The 17,534-nt window shown below is 36.4% G+C and overlaps 1 pseudogene; it reads left to right on the forward strand.

The window, feature by feature from the left end:
* The first annotated feature begins 1,272 nt into the window (after window positions 1–1,272).
* LOC141554819 (phosphoglycerate mutase 1-like) lies at window positions 1,273–2,020 on the forward strand (annotated as a pseudogene).
* The last annotated feature ends 15,514 nt before the right edge of the window (window positions 2,021–17,534 follow it).

Genomic DNA, 17,534 nt, shown 5'->3' on the forward strand with positions numbered 1-17,534 from the left:
TCTTTCCATAAAAGTTATCAATGGTGAGAGGTCTTTTGTGTTTTTTGCTCATTTTTATACGCTTTTGGTCTTCTCTTAATGCAAAGGACAGTTTGCTCTCATGACAGTTGCTTTAGTTTGCCCTGGGACAGTTCTGCTGATTGACGCCCAGTGCTAGGTAATCATGGCTAGGTCCTGGTTCTTCCAGGTCTCAAAGTTTTACAATTTGCCTTTTGTAGCAAATCTGCCAAAGCACCTGCTGGTAACCAGAATAGAGTACCCTAAGAGGCTCACAGAAGATCCCCAAGTGTGTGGAAGCTGCAACTCCACCCCAACTCCTTGTCCCAGTCTTTCTGTGCTGCTGTCTGGGCTTAGCAGATTGGTCCCCTGCTTATTTGAAACAGACCTGTTCTGAAATTCTTCCAAGGTATCTTCTTCTGGAAATGTGTTGTACTCCAAATATTTGTGTGTTCTTTGACTCCAAAATTGACTTAATCTGTTCTTGGTTTGAGAGAAGGTTAGAGAAAGTCATGGAAAGTTGTGTCTGCTCTCCATCATCTTGGCTCCACCTTTGGTGGAAATATAGAGTCTTTAAAAAGAAAATAATTCTTTGAACATTAGAATTGAGCAAGAAGAAGCAAGTAAAGCTATAAAGAGACCAAGAAATAACAAAACAAAATATAAGGAATAAAAAAAAAAAGAACAGAATGTGAAATCTCATAAGAAAATACCAGATCTAAAGAAGAGATCAAGAAAGGAAAATATAAGAATAATTGCACTATTTCAAAGCAATGATGGAAAAAAAAATCTTGACATAATAATGCAAGAAATAATCAAAGAAAATTTTCCTGGAGTGATAGAAGTGATAGAACAGGAGGGGAAAGTAAAAATAGAAAAAAAAAATTCACCCATTATAACCAAAAAGAGATCCTTAATGGAAAACACATAGAAATATTATTGCCAAATTTCAAAACTCCCATATCAAAGAGAAAATTTTGCAACAAAAAAAATAATAATTCAAATATGCTGGACCTACATTTAGAATTGTACAGGATTTATCAGCAGCCAAAATAAAAGACTATAGGTCCTAGAATACCAGCTATCAAAAGAACTAGGTTTATGGACAAAAATATCCTATGCAACAAAAATTATCCATAATATTGAATTTTAAAAATAGACATTCAATGAATTTGCAGGACTTTATCTCTTCCAAATCTGAAATTAATAGAAAATTTAATATGCAAGAATCAATGTTGGTCCTCGCTCCTCGCTGCCCCAAGCCTCTGCCCCGCCATGGCCACCTACAAGCTGGTGCTGATCCACCATGGAGAGAGTGCCTAGAACCTGGAGAACTGCTTCAGCAGTTGTGGACCTAAGCCCCACCGGTCATAAGGAAGCCAAGGGCAGGGGCCAAGCGCTGCAAGATTCTGGCTATGAATTTGATATCTGTTTCACCTCTGTCCAGAAGAGAGCAATCTGTATCCTTTGGACAGTACTAGATGCCATTGACCAGATGTGGTTGCCTGTAGTGAGGACTTGGCGCTTCAATGAGCAACACTATGGAGGTCTGACAGGTCTCAATAAAGCAGAGACAGCTGCCAAGCACGGCGAGACTCAGGTGAAGATCTGGCGATGGTCCTATGATGTCCTACCACCTCCAGTGGAGCCTGACTACCCCTTCTACAGCAACATCATCAAGGATGCAGATCTCACTGAGGATCAATTGCCCTCTTGTGAGAGCTTGAAAGACACCATTTCTTGAGCTCTTCCCTTCTGGAATGAGGAAATAGTCCCCCAGATCAAGGAAGGAAAACGTGTTCTGATTGCAGCCCATGGCAATAGTCTTTGAAGTATTGTCAAACATTTTGAGGGTCTGTCTGAAGAAGCTATCATGGAGCTGAATCTGCCCACTGACATTCCCATCGTGTATGCATTGGATAAGAATCTGAAACCCATCAAGCCCATGCAGTTCCTTGAGGATGAAGAGACGGTTCACAAAGCCATGGAGGCTGTGACAGCCCAAGGCAACACCAAGAAGTGAAAGTAGGCTACCAGCACCAGCCAGCAATAGCCAGGTCCTTCCCTCCTCACTGTGTCCACATCTCTCCCCTGCCTACTCCACACACTGACCATCGCCTTAGAGAACACAATGCATAGCTGCAGGTGGGGGGACTGATGGTTCCTTTTCTCATTTCTTCCTATTTCAGACCAATTTCTTTCTCTTCTCTGCCCTTCCCCTCAAGAACATTAGTCAAAATGCCTCCTGGGTGGTTTGGCTCAGTAAGGACCTGTTAGGGGTTATAGGGACTTAGTAAAAAGTGACCAAGGTGGGGAGTTGAAAGAAACAAGTATTTCAATTAATCCTATGAGCCAGTTCTGCCAGTAGGGCAGCCCTCTCAGGGGCTGTTGTAGGAAGCTGCCTATAACCCAGGTGGTCATTTAACAAATCAATCATGAAGTCTTATTTGAGTGTTTCCTCCATATCCCCCAAAAAATGGATATGGGAGGTTGAGATTATACTTTCAGAGTGGTTATTAATTATTGGCTTTTTAAATTAAACTGTTCCACTTGGTAGTCATCAGAGATCTCAAGCCACATCACAAAGAGTTCCTTGACTTTTAAGGGGTGGCCAAGTACATCCTACTGTATTGTATAGTCCTGCTCTTCAGGGGCAATGAGATGTACCTAGATCATGTTGAAATGTGTTCTAAGTATTCCATTGCCTTTTGCCTCATGTCCAATCACCTGGGTACTCATCAATTTTGCCATAACTGTACTAACCCTGCCCCCCCTTTTTTGTTTTTCACTATAATAAAGGAGTGATGTGCAATAAAAAAAAAATAAAGAATCAATGTCAAAGATTCATTTCATGGCACCCAACACTGACAAATCATTAATGTTTTTTATATGGAAATACCATATATTTTAAATTGACATAAGTACTCAGGTAGTTCAAAAGAAAGATTGGGCCAGAGTTTGCTAAAAAAAAAAAAAAAAAAAAAAAAAATCTGTTTAGAAAAAGGTAAAAATAGTAATTGTTATATAAATGAGATGCAAAGGAAGATATGATATAGAGGCATTAGAAGGAGGAGGGCTAGTCATTCTGAAAACCTACTCCCATTGGGAATGGGTTAAATAGAGAATAGTATATGTACATACCATAAAGGATACAGCACTTTCCAAAATCTATAAAGTAATAAGGAGGGAAGATATAGGTTAAAATGTGTTATAGAAGAGTGTATAGAGTCATGGTAATAGGACAAAGAATGTAGATTTATGGAAAAGGGATAAAGAAAGAAGGAAAGGATGGAGACAAAGAATATAAGGGAGGGAATCGTGGGTGGAGAGGAGGTTAAATAATATCCAGGCAAGTTGAAGAGCAGACTTAAAGTAGAAGAATTAGCAGGGATAGGAAATAAGACATACAGAAACATTACACCAATTATGCACTTGTATATCATGGCATTATCTCCCCGATGTTATGGTCTTGTTCAAGAATGAAGAACAAACAACAAATAACACAACAACAACAAGCATCAGGAGGAGAATATATTAGGAAAAAAAGATAGGGCTAGTAATCATTGATTTTATATGACAACAGCCTTAAATATTCAATTAAGAGAAAAATCTACATTATATGTCATTCATATTAATATTGTTTTAGATGCATGTTTACGTGGGTAAATACATATGTATGTATAGGCGTCTGAATCTATATGTGAGAAATGCACACATTTAGGTGTATGTATATGTATGGGTTTGTGGGTGGGTATGAATATCTAGGTACATATATAGGTATGTGTATGTATATATATATATATATATATATACATATATTTGTGTACATGTATGTGTTTATATATTCATACATGTATATGATCATAAATATAATTGTATAAACCTGTGTGAGTGTGGGTGTGTATGTGTGCGCATGTGCTGAACTGTAGCCTGCTTGAGAGATGTAGGGAGGGATGAAAAGGTAAAAAAAAAAAAAAAAAAAAATTAAAAGTTCACAATGAATAACAAAAGAATAACCTATAAGGAAGCAAAGAAAAGATGGACACTCAAGAAAATAAACTCTTCTATTATTATATATACTTTCTTGAAATGGAAATTTATTATGCATTTTGAATCCTCCCTAATATTCTGCTGGGCATATGACATTTTTTTTTCCTTTCTAGTTTTCTTTTTCTATTCTGACTTTTTTTCTCATTTTGGATTTAGTTCAATAAAAAAGTTTTTAAAAAATAAAATAAAATTGAGTCCACATTTGCCCTTCTGTATCATTTAATCCATTATCTAAGGGTTTGTAAATATTGCTGATAGCAGCTAAGCAATCATTTCTGCCAATATTTTCTGTCCTCCAGAATGTAATTATTCTAGTCCTGATGACTTGAACTTATTGAGATTAGTTACCTATAATTGCTTTCCTCTTCTCTTGATATTGCGTTTTCAATTCACAGTAACCATTTTAATTCTTTCTTGCCCATATGCCTTTCCAGAAAAAAAAAAGAAAATATAACATAATTCAATCATTTATTGTCTGTTGTCAGACATTTACCCTAAGCAATGATCCAATTCCATCTTTCATTGCTCTCATGCCTTTAGCATAGCTAAAAACATTTCTCATGCATCTTCTCATTAAAAATACTAAATTGGGGCAGCTGGTAGGTATAGTAGAGCACCAGCCCTGAAGTCAGGAGATCTGAGTTCAAATCTGGCCTCAGACACTTCACACTTTTTAGCTGTGTGATCCTGGGCAAATTTCTTAATCGCAATTGCCTCAGAAAAAAAAGAAAGAAAGCAAAAAAAACAAAACAAAAAAAAAAAAAAAAAAACACTGTCATTGGATCCTACTTATCCTTACTCTGAATCTTTTGAAACCCATTCTTCCAAATCTAGGGTACATGTCCAACAATTTATAGTTTCTCTCTCCTTTATTACTATGAACTTTGTATTGACAGTTGAACTTTGTCTTCAAGGATCTTGTCATTTATGATTTGATGACCCTTTTCCTCTTTGTTGATTAGAATTAGGTACACAATGGCATCCCTTTTGTTGCTTCCTTTAACTTTTGAAGAATTAAATCATCTTTAAAGCAAGTCATAAATATATCAGTTTTTGTGCTTTTGGTATAGAGTTCCAGATGTACACATTCATTCATTCACTCAATAAATGCTTATTGAATTTAGATGTTGTATAATGAAATAGGGATAAGGTGACTAGAACACTATGGGTATATGATGTCTAGAATATTGTAATTTGGATCAGAAACACTTGACTTTAAATCCTTACAGTAGATGTGTCATAGCTGTAGGACTCTGGATAAATCTTAACATATTGTTTCTTCATTTTTAGAATAGAGAAAACAATAGTCTATATTTTGCAGGGTTGCTGTGAGGATCCAATGAGAATATTTGTAAAGTACTTTGCAAACATTAAAGCAAAAATATATGTGTATGTATACATAAATGGACATATACATTAGATCTTACTGTTTTTTTTTTTTTATTTAACTTTCTTTTTCTGGTTATACATGTAAATTAACTTTAATACACATTTTTTTAAAATATACATTTCTTCATGAATCATGTTGGGAGAAAAAAAAGACAGAACAAAAGGGAAAAATCACAAGACCAAAAAAAAAAAAAAAAAAAAAAAAAAAAAAACAAGAAAAAAGTGAATATAGTATTGATTTATACTCAATCACCATAGTTCTTTTTCTGGATGCAGATCATATTTTCTACAATAAAATTTGTTGAAATTACCTTGGATCACTGAACAACTAAAAAAAAAAAAAAAGTCTTTTTAGAGTTTATCATCACACTATTTTGCTGTTATGGTGTACAAGGATTCTGCTTGTTTTGCTTAGCATCAATTCATATAACTCTTTCTAGGCCTTTCTAAAATCAGTTTGTTTATCATTAGACCTTAGTACTTGACCAAATACTATACTAGGGATTAGGGATACAGACAAAATGCATAAAGTCACACAACCTCACAGAGTTTACATTTCTATAAAATATCATACTACCATGGCACTTTTGCAATTTTGTTCTACAACTCCTAATTCTTTCTTTGTCCCAGGGAACCTGTCTGTTAATATCACTTCTCTTTCTCCCATTCATCCATATTCAAATATCTGCCACCATGTTGCTTCTATCAAATTTGTAGGTTTCTTCACAAATTGCAATAAAAGCTAACCCACCCCAAAATTTTTAAACTAATTCTTTCCCTTTCTAATTCAAGCTGATTAAGGTGAAACCTGGAGAATAAATGTAGTATAATGGAAAAAGTAGTAAATGTAGAGGCAAAGAGACTGGATTTGAATCCAGACTCTCTGACCTTTACTAACTGTGATCATAGACAAAGAATTTCCCATTTCTAAGTCTCAATTCTCCCATCAATAAAATAAGAATACAAAATTAAATGATGGCTAAGGTATGTCCCTTGTAGCTTTAAACCAATAATTCTATGTCATATGAAATAAATGCTCTAAATTACTAATGATTAGAGAAATGCCAAGTGGTATCTGAGATACCACTTCACACCTATTAGATTAGTTAAAAAGACAAGAAAAGATGATGAACGTTAGAGTGGATGTGGGAAAACTGGGACATTAATACATTAATGGTGGAGTTGTGAACTGAGACAACCATTCTGGAGAGCAATTTAGAATTATGCCCAAAGAGCTATAAAACCATGCATATGCTTTGATCCAGCAGTGCCTCTACTAGGTCTGTATCCCAAAGAGATCATAAAAGAAGGAAAAGGACCCACCCATGCAAAAGTGTTTGTATCAACCCTTTTGTAGTGGCAAAAAATGGAAAATAAATGAATTCCCATCAATTAGAGAATGACTGAATAAATTATGGTATATGAAGGTAATGAAATATTGTTCTCTAAGAATTGCTGAACAGGTTGATTTCAGAAAAGCCAGAAAGATTTCCATGAACCAATGCTGAGTGAAGTAAGTAGGACCAAAAAGAATTGTACACAACAAAAGCATGATTGTGTGATGATCTACTGTTAGACTTAGCATTTCCCAGAAATTCAGTGATACAGGGCAATTCCAATAAACTTTGGTTGGAAAATGCCATTTGCATCCAGAGAGAGAACTATAGATGCTGAATACAGACCGAAGCATACTCTTTTCAGCTTTCTTTTCTTTTCTTTTTTTCTTTCTTGTGGTTTTTCTCTTTTGTTCTGCTTTTTCTTTCCCAACATGACTCATATGAAAAAAAGATTTTTGTTGTTGTTGTCTTTGACCAAAATGTAACTTTATTTAAGAGAAAAGGTTATACACAAAATGAAGAAGCAAAATAGGCACTAGAGTGCCATATATGAAATAGATTTGGGAAAATAGGGTTACCAAGGAAAAGACAAAGGAAGGGAGTTTGGAAGAATCCATTAAACAAACACATCATGAAGCCTGAATATTCCATTGACCGGCATAGAGAATCCATTGAAAAATGTAGCACACTAACCACAGTTAGCTATAGTAGGAGAAAGATGCCATTAAAGGGAAGGCTCTATGAGGAAAACAGAGAAGTTTACCTCTTAGCAGTCTTAGTCCTGGAAAGAATTTAGCAAAGATCTTCATCATGGGTATATCTTTTAAAAAGAAAATACAACCTTGGATGTCTCTCAGGGGAGGAAGAGAAGTAAAGATGGGAACAAGGATATATAGTGAAATGTTGAGATTGTTAACAAGATATTAATAAAGTCAATCTGGGAAAGACTGGACTCCCATCATAGATATTTTAAAAATGCTAATCAAGGCAGCCTGGGCATATCCTAGTTGCTTTATCTATAGTAATAAGATAGTTTGAGAAACTAAGTTCCCTTAACCATTTCCTGGAAAAGGGAGAAAATAAACCAATTGGTTTCAGAATCCGTATCATTCCATCCTCTTTGATTTGCTAGAAAGATCGTTCAAAATGTGAAACAGAATATGTCATCCCTAAACAGGATGGCGTTTGGGAGACAATGCTGAAATTTTGGAGGCCAAATCCAGAAACACTTGTTATACTTAACAAGTATAGCAATTGTCCAGAAGCTAGGAGTAAAATTTAGTGGTCAATGGGAAGACAATGTTAAAGAGATAAAGTCTGGCCAAAGGAGTATACAAGTTGATTACCAGGACACAAAAGTAAAGATTATCTCAGGGTCAGCTTGCTCCTTAGTAGGAGCCCAATCAGATACTAGGTAGTAGTATTTTGTTGGAGTCCATTCACTCCAACAATCAGTATCCCTGCAAACAAATGGGATGCAAAGTCTCATTTGGAAATACATTAATGAGGAATGTACACAAAAAACCTGCATCAGCTTGCTAGCTTGCATGGGGAGGGGAAAGGAAAAGGAGAAATGGAGAAAAAAAATGGAATTCAAAATCTTACCAAAAATGTAAGCCTTTAAATTATCTTTACATGTCATTGGAAAAATAATATGAAATTAAAATAAAATTTAAAAATAGATAAATCTATGATTCTACTAAAACCAGTAAGAGTTGCTGTGGAGCAAAATTGGCAGGAGTTGGGTGAACACTCCATCTATAATTCTCTTTCCAGTAGAAATAATGGGAGGGGCTGAAACAACAGTGATTCACTCTGCTCTTAAGTCTGCCCCAAGGCTACATTATCCACCCCACCCTATAGATCTACCAATTTTCTAGCCTTCCCTCCCCCCCCACCTTCTCTACCCACAAAAAATACTATTAGAAGAAGCCTGGTGTCTAAGAGATCTATAAACTGGCTATTTTGTTGAGGAAGCTTGAGATAAACTAAGTCTCCTTGGTTTTTCTAGCTTGGATTACTTATCTCTAAACAAATCTCCTTAGGGGGGGAAACACTGTCCTTCCAACTGCAGCTACCTGAAGTAAATGTGGCTATTCTGAAATCTTTCTCTGACCTGGAGGGAACTGGTTCCACTACAAGGCTAGACTATTAATGATGCATATCCTTCCAGAGTCACATTCCAGTCATGATCCTGATCCCATCCTGTCTCAATAATAACTAGGAGAATAAATTTGTTTACTTACCTTAGAATTCCTAGTTAGCATATAGACCTTGTATATTTATATAGAATCAATCAAGGCCATAGATTTTAGTGTTGATTTTTTTGGACCTTGGAAAAGTCATATAATCATTTTTCTCCTCTGTAAAAACAGGACAGTGAATTAAATAACATCTTAGTTTACTTATCAAATCTGGATCTATGATTCTATGAATAGAAGTGGGTTTTTCCCAGGCCCTAAAGTGGGAGCTGCTAAGAAGATACTATACTAATGGAGCTCCAAGGAAGGAAGTTGATGAAAAGAATCAAGCCATCCAAAATTCAGGCAGAAATGGGATCTGGGAATGTTACAGTACTGTCTTTGAATTCCCAATGCATAGAACAAAATCTGGATTGGCTCATTAATTGACCTTTATTGTACAGAGATAGAGTTCCTATTCATATTTCACCATTCTTTTGAATGTCACAGATCCACTTTGATATAACAAGCCATGTAATAAGATACCTGATCAGTAAATATTTATCACTTGATTAATGGATTGGAAGCATCAGGCAGATAACTACACTGGAATATGAAAACAAAACAAAACACAAACAAAAAACAAAACAAAACAAAACAAAAAAAAAAAAAAACCCAAAACAAAAACAAACCCTTTTAAAATCCAAAATAGTAAAGGTATTGTGGGTTGGAGGGGAAAGAGTCCTTTATATTCTATATTTCAATTAGAAGAAACCACAATTTGTTTCTGAGTATAATGGGAAACTGAGGACTTCTCAAGAATAGTCACTTGATAATTCCAGACCCAATTTCAAAGGTCTGTTAATCATTAAGGCTCTGGGAGGGAGAACAAAAGACTTACTCTTCTAGTAGAAATATCTAATCTCCTAGACCTTTATTTAACTGCTTGAAGAAGAATCTATTTAATGACCTGGAGATATTCTAAGAGGTCTATAAACTGGCTATTTTGTTGAGGAAGCTTGAGATAAACTAAGTCTCCTTGGTTTTTCTAGCTTGGATTACTAATCTCTAAACAAATCTCCTCTTTGTGGGGGATTATATGGTTTGTTATAAAATCATTAACTAAAATAGATTGAACTTATAATTTAGATTCAATTTATCTGGGGAATTTGGGAAAATGAAATAAGATAAACAGTTGTAAGCAGTTGCAAAATTGACCGCCATAAAACATACCTGCAAACAATTGTAAACCTTATGAAACTGACCATCATAAAATTCAGGTCAAAATTTAACAAGTTCATATTACTTCCAAGCATTATTCTTGTGGTCACGACTACATAATTCATTTCAATCTTTGTGGAAATTAACCTCTCTCTACAGGTAGAACTCTAGTGAAAAGAAGTTTGCTTCTTTCAAGATTCTAGAATAAACATTTCTATTCTTCACTTGAGATATCTCTGAGTATTTGTAAATTGGATTTGCCATACCACACACTTCCTTGGCTAAAAAACTTATTTTTACAGGTCAAACTTTTTTTGCATTTAGCCTTTATGTTCTTAAAGTTTGTACCACAGAGTCTAGGAACTTAAAATACCTACAATGAAAATTCTGTGGCATAAGAAGTGAAGCTGACTTCCGGCCAAGATGTCGGCACGGAGGCAGACAGCTGCTTGAGCTCCATGTTTTCTCTCAGAACTTACTTCATGACAAGCCTCAGAGTTAATGCTTGACTGAGAAAGATTATTCACAAATAATCACCAAGAGAAGACATCCTTGAAATTCCTCAGAAAAGGTCTGTGTTTGCTCAGGGGAGGGTCAATCAGACTGGGAGCAGACTGAGGGCAGGCAAGCCAGAGTGAGACAGGCAGCACACACAGCTCAGACCAGAGGGGGGAGGGGTAAAATCTCTGCCATTTCTGTGAAAAGGCTTTTACCGCACTGTGGATACTCAGTCTTGTTAGCAAGACAGGATCAGCAGAGAGGGTATAAACAACTGAGGTAAAGATTAAAACCCCGGAAAGTTAGTGTCTCTCCGAAAACAGCTACCCCCAACAACCACCTGGACTGACTCAGCTAGTTCTCAGAGCCTCAGAACGCAGACTCAGCAAAGCCATCCCTGTCCTGTTAGTGCCTCGCTGCTGCCCTCCCCCCCAGTCTGTAGAGGAAGCCCATTAATACCATCCAGCCCCATCCCCCCCAAAACATATCAATTGTTTCTCTTGTCAATTTGTTTTCTTCAATTCCCGCTCTGACAGAATAAACAAAAAATTCAAAAGGGCTCTAACCATTGACAGCTTCTGTATGGAGAGAGAGCAAACTTCAAACACGGAGGAGACTAAAAACAGACTATCCCCAGAGGAATCCCCTAAGGAGGATATGAGCTGTTCCTCAATACAAAAGAATCTCATAGAGGAAATCAAAAAGGTTCTCACAAGAGAGCTAGAAGTAAAATGGGAAAAGGAAAGAGAAGCTTGGCAAGACAGCCTGGAGAAGTCATCCCATGGATTTAAAGACAGAGTGGATTAAGAAATCAAATCATTGCAAAACAAAATTAGTGAATTGGAAAAGGTAAACAACTCCAAGGAAAACAGGATTAGTGAGCTGGAAAAAGAAAACAGCTCTCTAAAAAATAAAATGGGTAAAATGGAAAAAAATTCCATAGAAGAAAAAAACCCAATTGAACAATTACAAAAAGATATAAAAAAGTGAGTGAAGAAAATACATCATTGAAAATTAGACTCGAACAAGTAGAAATGAATGACTCAAGGAGAAACCAAGAGGTAGTCAACCAAAACCAGAGAAATGAAACAATTGAAAAGAATGTCAAGTACCTTATTAGAAAGACAACAGACCTGGAAAACAAATCCAGGAGAGATAATTTGAGAATAATCAGACTCCCTGAAAAATGTGAGGAAAAAAAGAGCTTGGACACCATTTTCGAGGAAATTATCAAAGAGAACTGCCCAGATGTTTTGGAAACAGAGGGTAAAATAGACATTGAAAAAATTCATCAATCACCTACTGAAAGGGACCCTAAAATCAAAACTCCAAGAAATATAGTGGCCAAGTTCAAGAACCATCAGACAAAGGATAAAATACTGGAAGCTGCTAGAAAAAAGCAATTCAGATATGGAGGAGCCACAATAAGGATAACCAAGCATCTAGAAGCATCCACATTAAAAGAACGCAGGGCCTGGAACATTATATTCTGAAAGGCTAAGGATCTTGGTATGCAGCCAAGAATAACTTACCCAGCAAAAATGAGCATCGTTTTCCAGGGAAGAAGATGGACATTTAACGAAATAAATGAATTCCATCTATTCTTGATGAAAAAACCAGACCTACATAAAATGTTTGATCTTCAAATACAGAACTCAAGAGATTTCTAAAAAGGTAAAAAGAAATCTTGAGAACTATACTTCTGTTATGAAAATATGTAAAGAACATATGTATAATTTGTCCTGGAAACTAGAGGTGGAAAGGAAATTATATCATAAAAAAGTGTAAAGTGATGGTGTACATCTCATGAAGAAATTATATCTGAAAGAAAGAAAGGAGGGAGATGAACATAGTGTGTATCAATAGACATATTCAATTTATGGTGAAACTTCTTCCACTTCATTGAAAAGTGAGAATGAAGGAGTAAGCTAAGGGGAAGGGAATACAGAAATTGTGAGGAAAAGGGGTAAAATAAGGGGAGGAATTTTAAGGTGGGGGAGGGATACTAAAAAGGGAGGGCTGTGAAAAGCAAATGGTGTTCACAAGTTTAATACTGGGTAGAGGGGTAAGAGGGAAGGAAAGGAGAAAAGCATAAGCAGGGGTTAACAGGATGGCAAGCAATATAGAATTAGTCATTCTAACCATAAATGTGAATGGGGTAAACTCCTTCATAAAGAGGAAGCAAGTTAGCAGATTGGATCACATCAGAATCCTACTATATGTTGTTTACAGGAAACACATCTAAAACAGGGTGATACATTCAAACTAAAAGTAAAAGGGTGTAGCAGAATCTACTATGCTTCAGGCAAAGCCAAAAAAGCAGGGGTAGCCATCCTCATCTCAGATTAAGCAAAAACAAAAATTGATCTAATTAAAAGAGGTAAGGAAGGGCATTATATCCTGCTAAAGGGTAGCATCAATAATGAAGTAGTATCAATATTAAACATATACACACTAAGTGGTGCAGCATCTAAATTCTTAAAAGAGAAATTAAGAGAGCTATAAGAAGAAATAGACAGCAAAACTACAATAGTGGGAGATCTCAACCTTGCACTCTCAGAATTAGATAAATCAAACCACAAAATAAATAAGAAAGAAGTCAAAGAGGTAAATAGAATACTAGAAAAGTTTGATATGATAGATCTTTGGCGAAAGCTAAATGGAGACAGAAAGGAATATACTTTCTTCTCAGCAGTTCATGGAACCTATACAAAAATTGATCATATACTAGGGAATAAAAACCTCAAAATCTAATGCAGTAAAGCAGAAATAGTAAATGCATCCTTTTCAGACCACAATGCAATTAAAATTACATTTAATAAAAAGCCAGGTGAAAATGGACCAAAAAATAATTGGAAACTAAATAATCTTATACTAAAGAATGATTGGGTAAAACAGCAAATCATAGACATATTAATAACTTCACCCAAGAAAATGACAATGATGAGACATCATACCAAAATGTGTGGGATACAGCCAAAGCAGTAATAAGGGGAAGCTTTATATCTCTACAAGCCTACTTGCACAAAATAGAGAAAGAGAAGGCCAACAAATTGGGCTTACAACCAAAATTGCTAGAAAAGGAACAAATTAAAAAGCCCCAGACAAACACAAAACTTGAAATTCTAAAATTAAAAGGTGAGATTAATAAAATTGAAAGTAAAAAAATCTATTGAATTAATTAATAAAACTAAGAGTTGGTTCTATGAAAAAAACAACAAAATAGACAAACCCTTAGTAAACCTGATTAAAAAAAAGGAAAGAGAAAAATCAAATTGTTAGTCTTGAAAATAAAAAGGGAGAACTCACCACTAATAAAGAGAAAATTAGAACAATAGTTAGGAGCTACTTTGCTCACCTTTATGCCAATAAATTCAATAACTTAAATGAAATGGAAGAATACCTTCAAAAATATAGCTTGCCCAGATTAACAGAGGAAGAAGTAAGTAGTCTAAATAGTCCCATCTCAGAAAAAGAAATAGAACAAGCTATTAATCAACTCCCTAAGAAAAAATCCCCAGGACCAGATGGATTTACATGTGAATTCTGTCAAACATTTAAAGAACAATTAACTTCAATGCTATATAAACTATTTGAAAATATAGGGATTGAAGGAGTCCTACCAAATTCCTTTTATGACACAGACATGGTACTGATACCTAAACCAGGTAGGCTGAAAACTGAGAAAGAAAACTATAGACCAATTAATGAATATTGATGCTAAAATCTTAAATAAGATATTAGCAAAAAGACTTCAGGAAATCATCCCCATGATAATACAATATGATCATGTAGGATTTATGCCAGGAATGCAGGGCTGGTTTAATATTAGGAAAACTATTAGTATAATTGAGACCATATTAATAATCAAATTAATAAAAACCATATGATCATCTCAATAGATGCAGAAAAAGCATTTCATAAAATCCAACATCCATTCCTACTAAAAACGCTTGAGAGTATAGGAATAAATGGACTATTCCTTAAAATAATAACGAGCATATATTTAAAACCGTCAGTAAACATCATATGTAATGGCAATAAACTAGAACCTTTCCCTGTAAGATCAGGAGTGAAACAAGGTTGCCCACTATCACTATTACTATTCAATATAGTACTAGAAACGCTAGCATCGGCAATAAGAGCCGAGAAAGAGATTCAAGGAATTAGAGTAGGAAATGAGGAAATCAAACTATTACTCTTTGCAGATGACATGATGGTATACTTAAAGAACCCCAAAGACTCTGCTAAAAAGCTACTAGAAATAATTCAGAATTTTAGCAAAGTGGCAGTATACAAAATAAATCCACATAAATCCTCAGCATTTTTATACATTACCAACACAATCCAACAGCAAGAGATATAAAGAGAAATTCCATTCAAAATAACGGTCAATAGTATAAAATATTTGGGAATATATCTACCAAAGGAAAGTCAGGAATTATATGAGCAAAACTACAAAACACTTGCCACAAAAATAAAGTCAGATTTAAATAATTGGAAAGACATTCAGTGCTCTTGGATAGGCCGAGTGAATATAATCAAGATGACAATACTCCCTAAACTAATCTATTTATTTAGTGCTATACCAATCAGACTCCCAAGAAACTATTTTAATGACCTAGAAAAAATAACAGTAGAATTCATATGGAACAACAAAAGGTCGAGAATTTCAAGGGAAGTAATGAAAAAAAATTAAATGAAGGTGGTCTAGCTGTACCTGATTTAGAACTATATTATAAAGCAACAGTCACCAAAACCATTTGGTATTGGCTAAGAAATAGACTAGTTGATCAGTGGCATAGCTTAGGTTCACAAGGCAAGATAGTTGCGAAGGTCTGGTCTAGCTCCTCTTGTCAGGATAAGCAAAAGTCCTTGCCCCACGTTGGGCACCAAATGTAGCGAGCTGTCGTCTCCAGAAGCTGCTGGATTGCTCTCTGGGAAGAGATCTGCTGTGTCTTCTACTCAAATCTCTCCGACAGATTCTTCTTCCTGTAATGAACCGTTGTCTCCAGGCAGTTGCTGTTAACTCTTGTCCAGAGAAGTGACTTCCCTTCCTGCAGAGAGCCCCGTCAAGCCTGATGCAATGCAGAGTCTTCTTCTTGAATCCTGGCTCTGAATCTCCTCCAGCTCTTATCCTTCTCCAGGCCGATCTGCTCTCTGGGCCCAATGCTGTCTCTTATCCTCCCAGAGAATGGGCGTGGGATAATGCAAGGGCTTCTGGGAAGAACCACTTCAGCCAATGAGCTTGCTCCTTCTATCAAGTCAACCTGAGTTCTCACCTTGTAATTGTCCAACCTGAATTCTCACCTAGTAATCCTAACATCTCCCCCTTTCTTTTGATTTAGAACATAGGACCGTCATGATCTTGAAACATAAATCCATCAATATGGGAAGTATTACACATAATTACATAAATTACATAAGCACATAGTAACATAGTAACATAATACATGCTAGAAGTATATGACAAATAACATAATCAAATAATCATAAATTGAAAATTTATAAATGTCCATAAGTCCATTGTCCATTAGTCTCATCTTGTGTGAGGAAGTCCAATGATTCCTGCTGGTTTTTAAAGTTCTTTAACAGTCTTCTTATTATCCATGCTCTTTCAGTGTCAGATGTTTCTTAGATCTTCTCCTTTATTTTGAGGTCTTTCTCTTTTTCTGTCTCTCTCTGATGGACAAGGCGAATATGACTCGTTGGCACCCATCTGATTCCTTCTCCTGCTGAAGAAATACAAGCAAACCCTCTCCCCCAGGCAGTTAACCTATCTGGTCCCTTCCATTCACCACTTTCTGGATCTCTCCACATCACCTGGCGATTATCTAAGGACAGTGGAGATGCTTGCACTGGACACTGCCCTTCTGGTGGGTTATAAAACCTGTCTGCCAGAGCTAGTGCATCTTTGTCAAAAATTAGAAAATTAATGGTATAGAGAACTAAATTTAGAAGTTTACTAGGATTACTAGGTGAGAACTCAGGTTACAAGTAAACTCTGCTCCTCAATTATCTTGATTATACTCTCTATAGTACCACTCCTGAATGGGGGTGGAGCTGAGGTTGCTTCTGGGGCTGGGGTTGAGTCGGCTGAGGTCCAGGGATTGAATATAGCTAACATCTGCCCCATTTCAGCTATAAGAGATTCCTGGTTTAGCCCTTAACAAGTTAAGTTCCTTATTTATCTATTAGCACGCTCACTTAATCTTTAACAAAGTTTCCTCGTTACTCACGGTTCTGGGTCAGAGAGACTGAGATCTAGATCAGAAGCTTTTCCACTGGAATCAGGACCGTGTCGGTCCCTGTTCGGGCGCCAAATTGCGAAGGTCTGGTCTAGCTCCTCTTGTCAGGATAAGCAAAAGTCCTTGCCCCACGTTGGGCGCCAAATGTAGCGAGCTGTCGTCTCCAGAAGCTGCTGGATCGCTCTCTGGGAAGAGATCTGCTGTGTCTTCTACTCAAATCTCTCCGACAGATTCTTCTTCCTGTAATGAACCGTTGTCTCCAGGCAGTTGCTGTTAACTCTTGTCCAGAGAAGTGACTTCCCTTCCTGCAGAGAGCCCCGTCAAGCCTGATGCAATGCAGAGTCTTCTTCTTGAATCCTGGCTCTGAATCTCCTCCAGCTCTTATCCTTCTCCAGGCCGATCTGCTCTCTGGGCCCAATGCTGTCTCTTATCCTCCCAGAGAATGGGCGTGGGATAATGCAAGGGCTTCTGGGAAGAACCACTTCAGCCAATGAGCTTGCTCCTTCTATCAAGTCAACCTGAGTTCTCACCTTGTAATTGTCCAACCTGAATTCTCACCTTGTCACTATCCAGACAACCTGAGTTCTCACCTAGTAATCCTAACAGATAGTGAA

Source organism: Sminthopsis crassicaudata, chromosome 1, assembly GCF_048593235.1.
Source record: "Sminthopsis crassicaudata isolate SCR6 chromosome 1, ASM4859323v1, whole genome shotgun sequence".
NCBI lineage: Eukaryota > Metazoa > Chordata > Mammalia > Dasyuromorphia > Dasyuridae > Sminthopsis > Sminthopsis crassicaudata.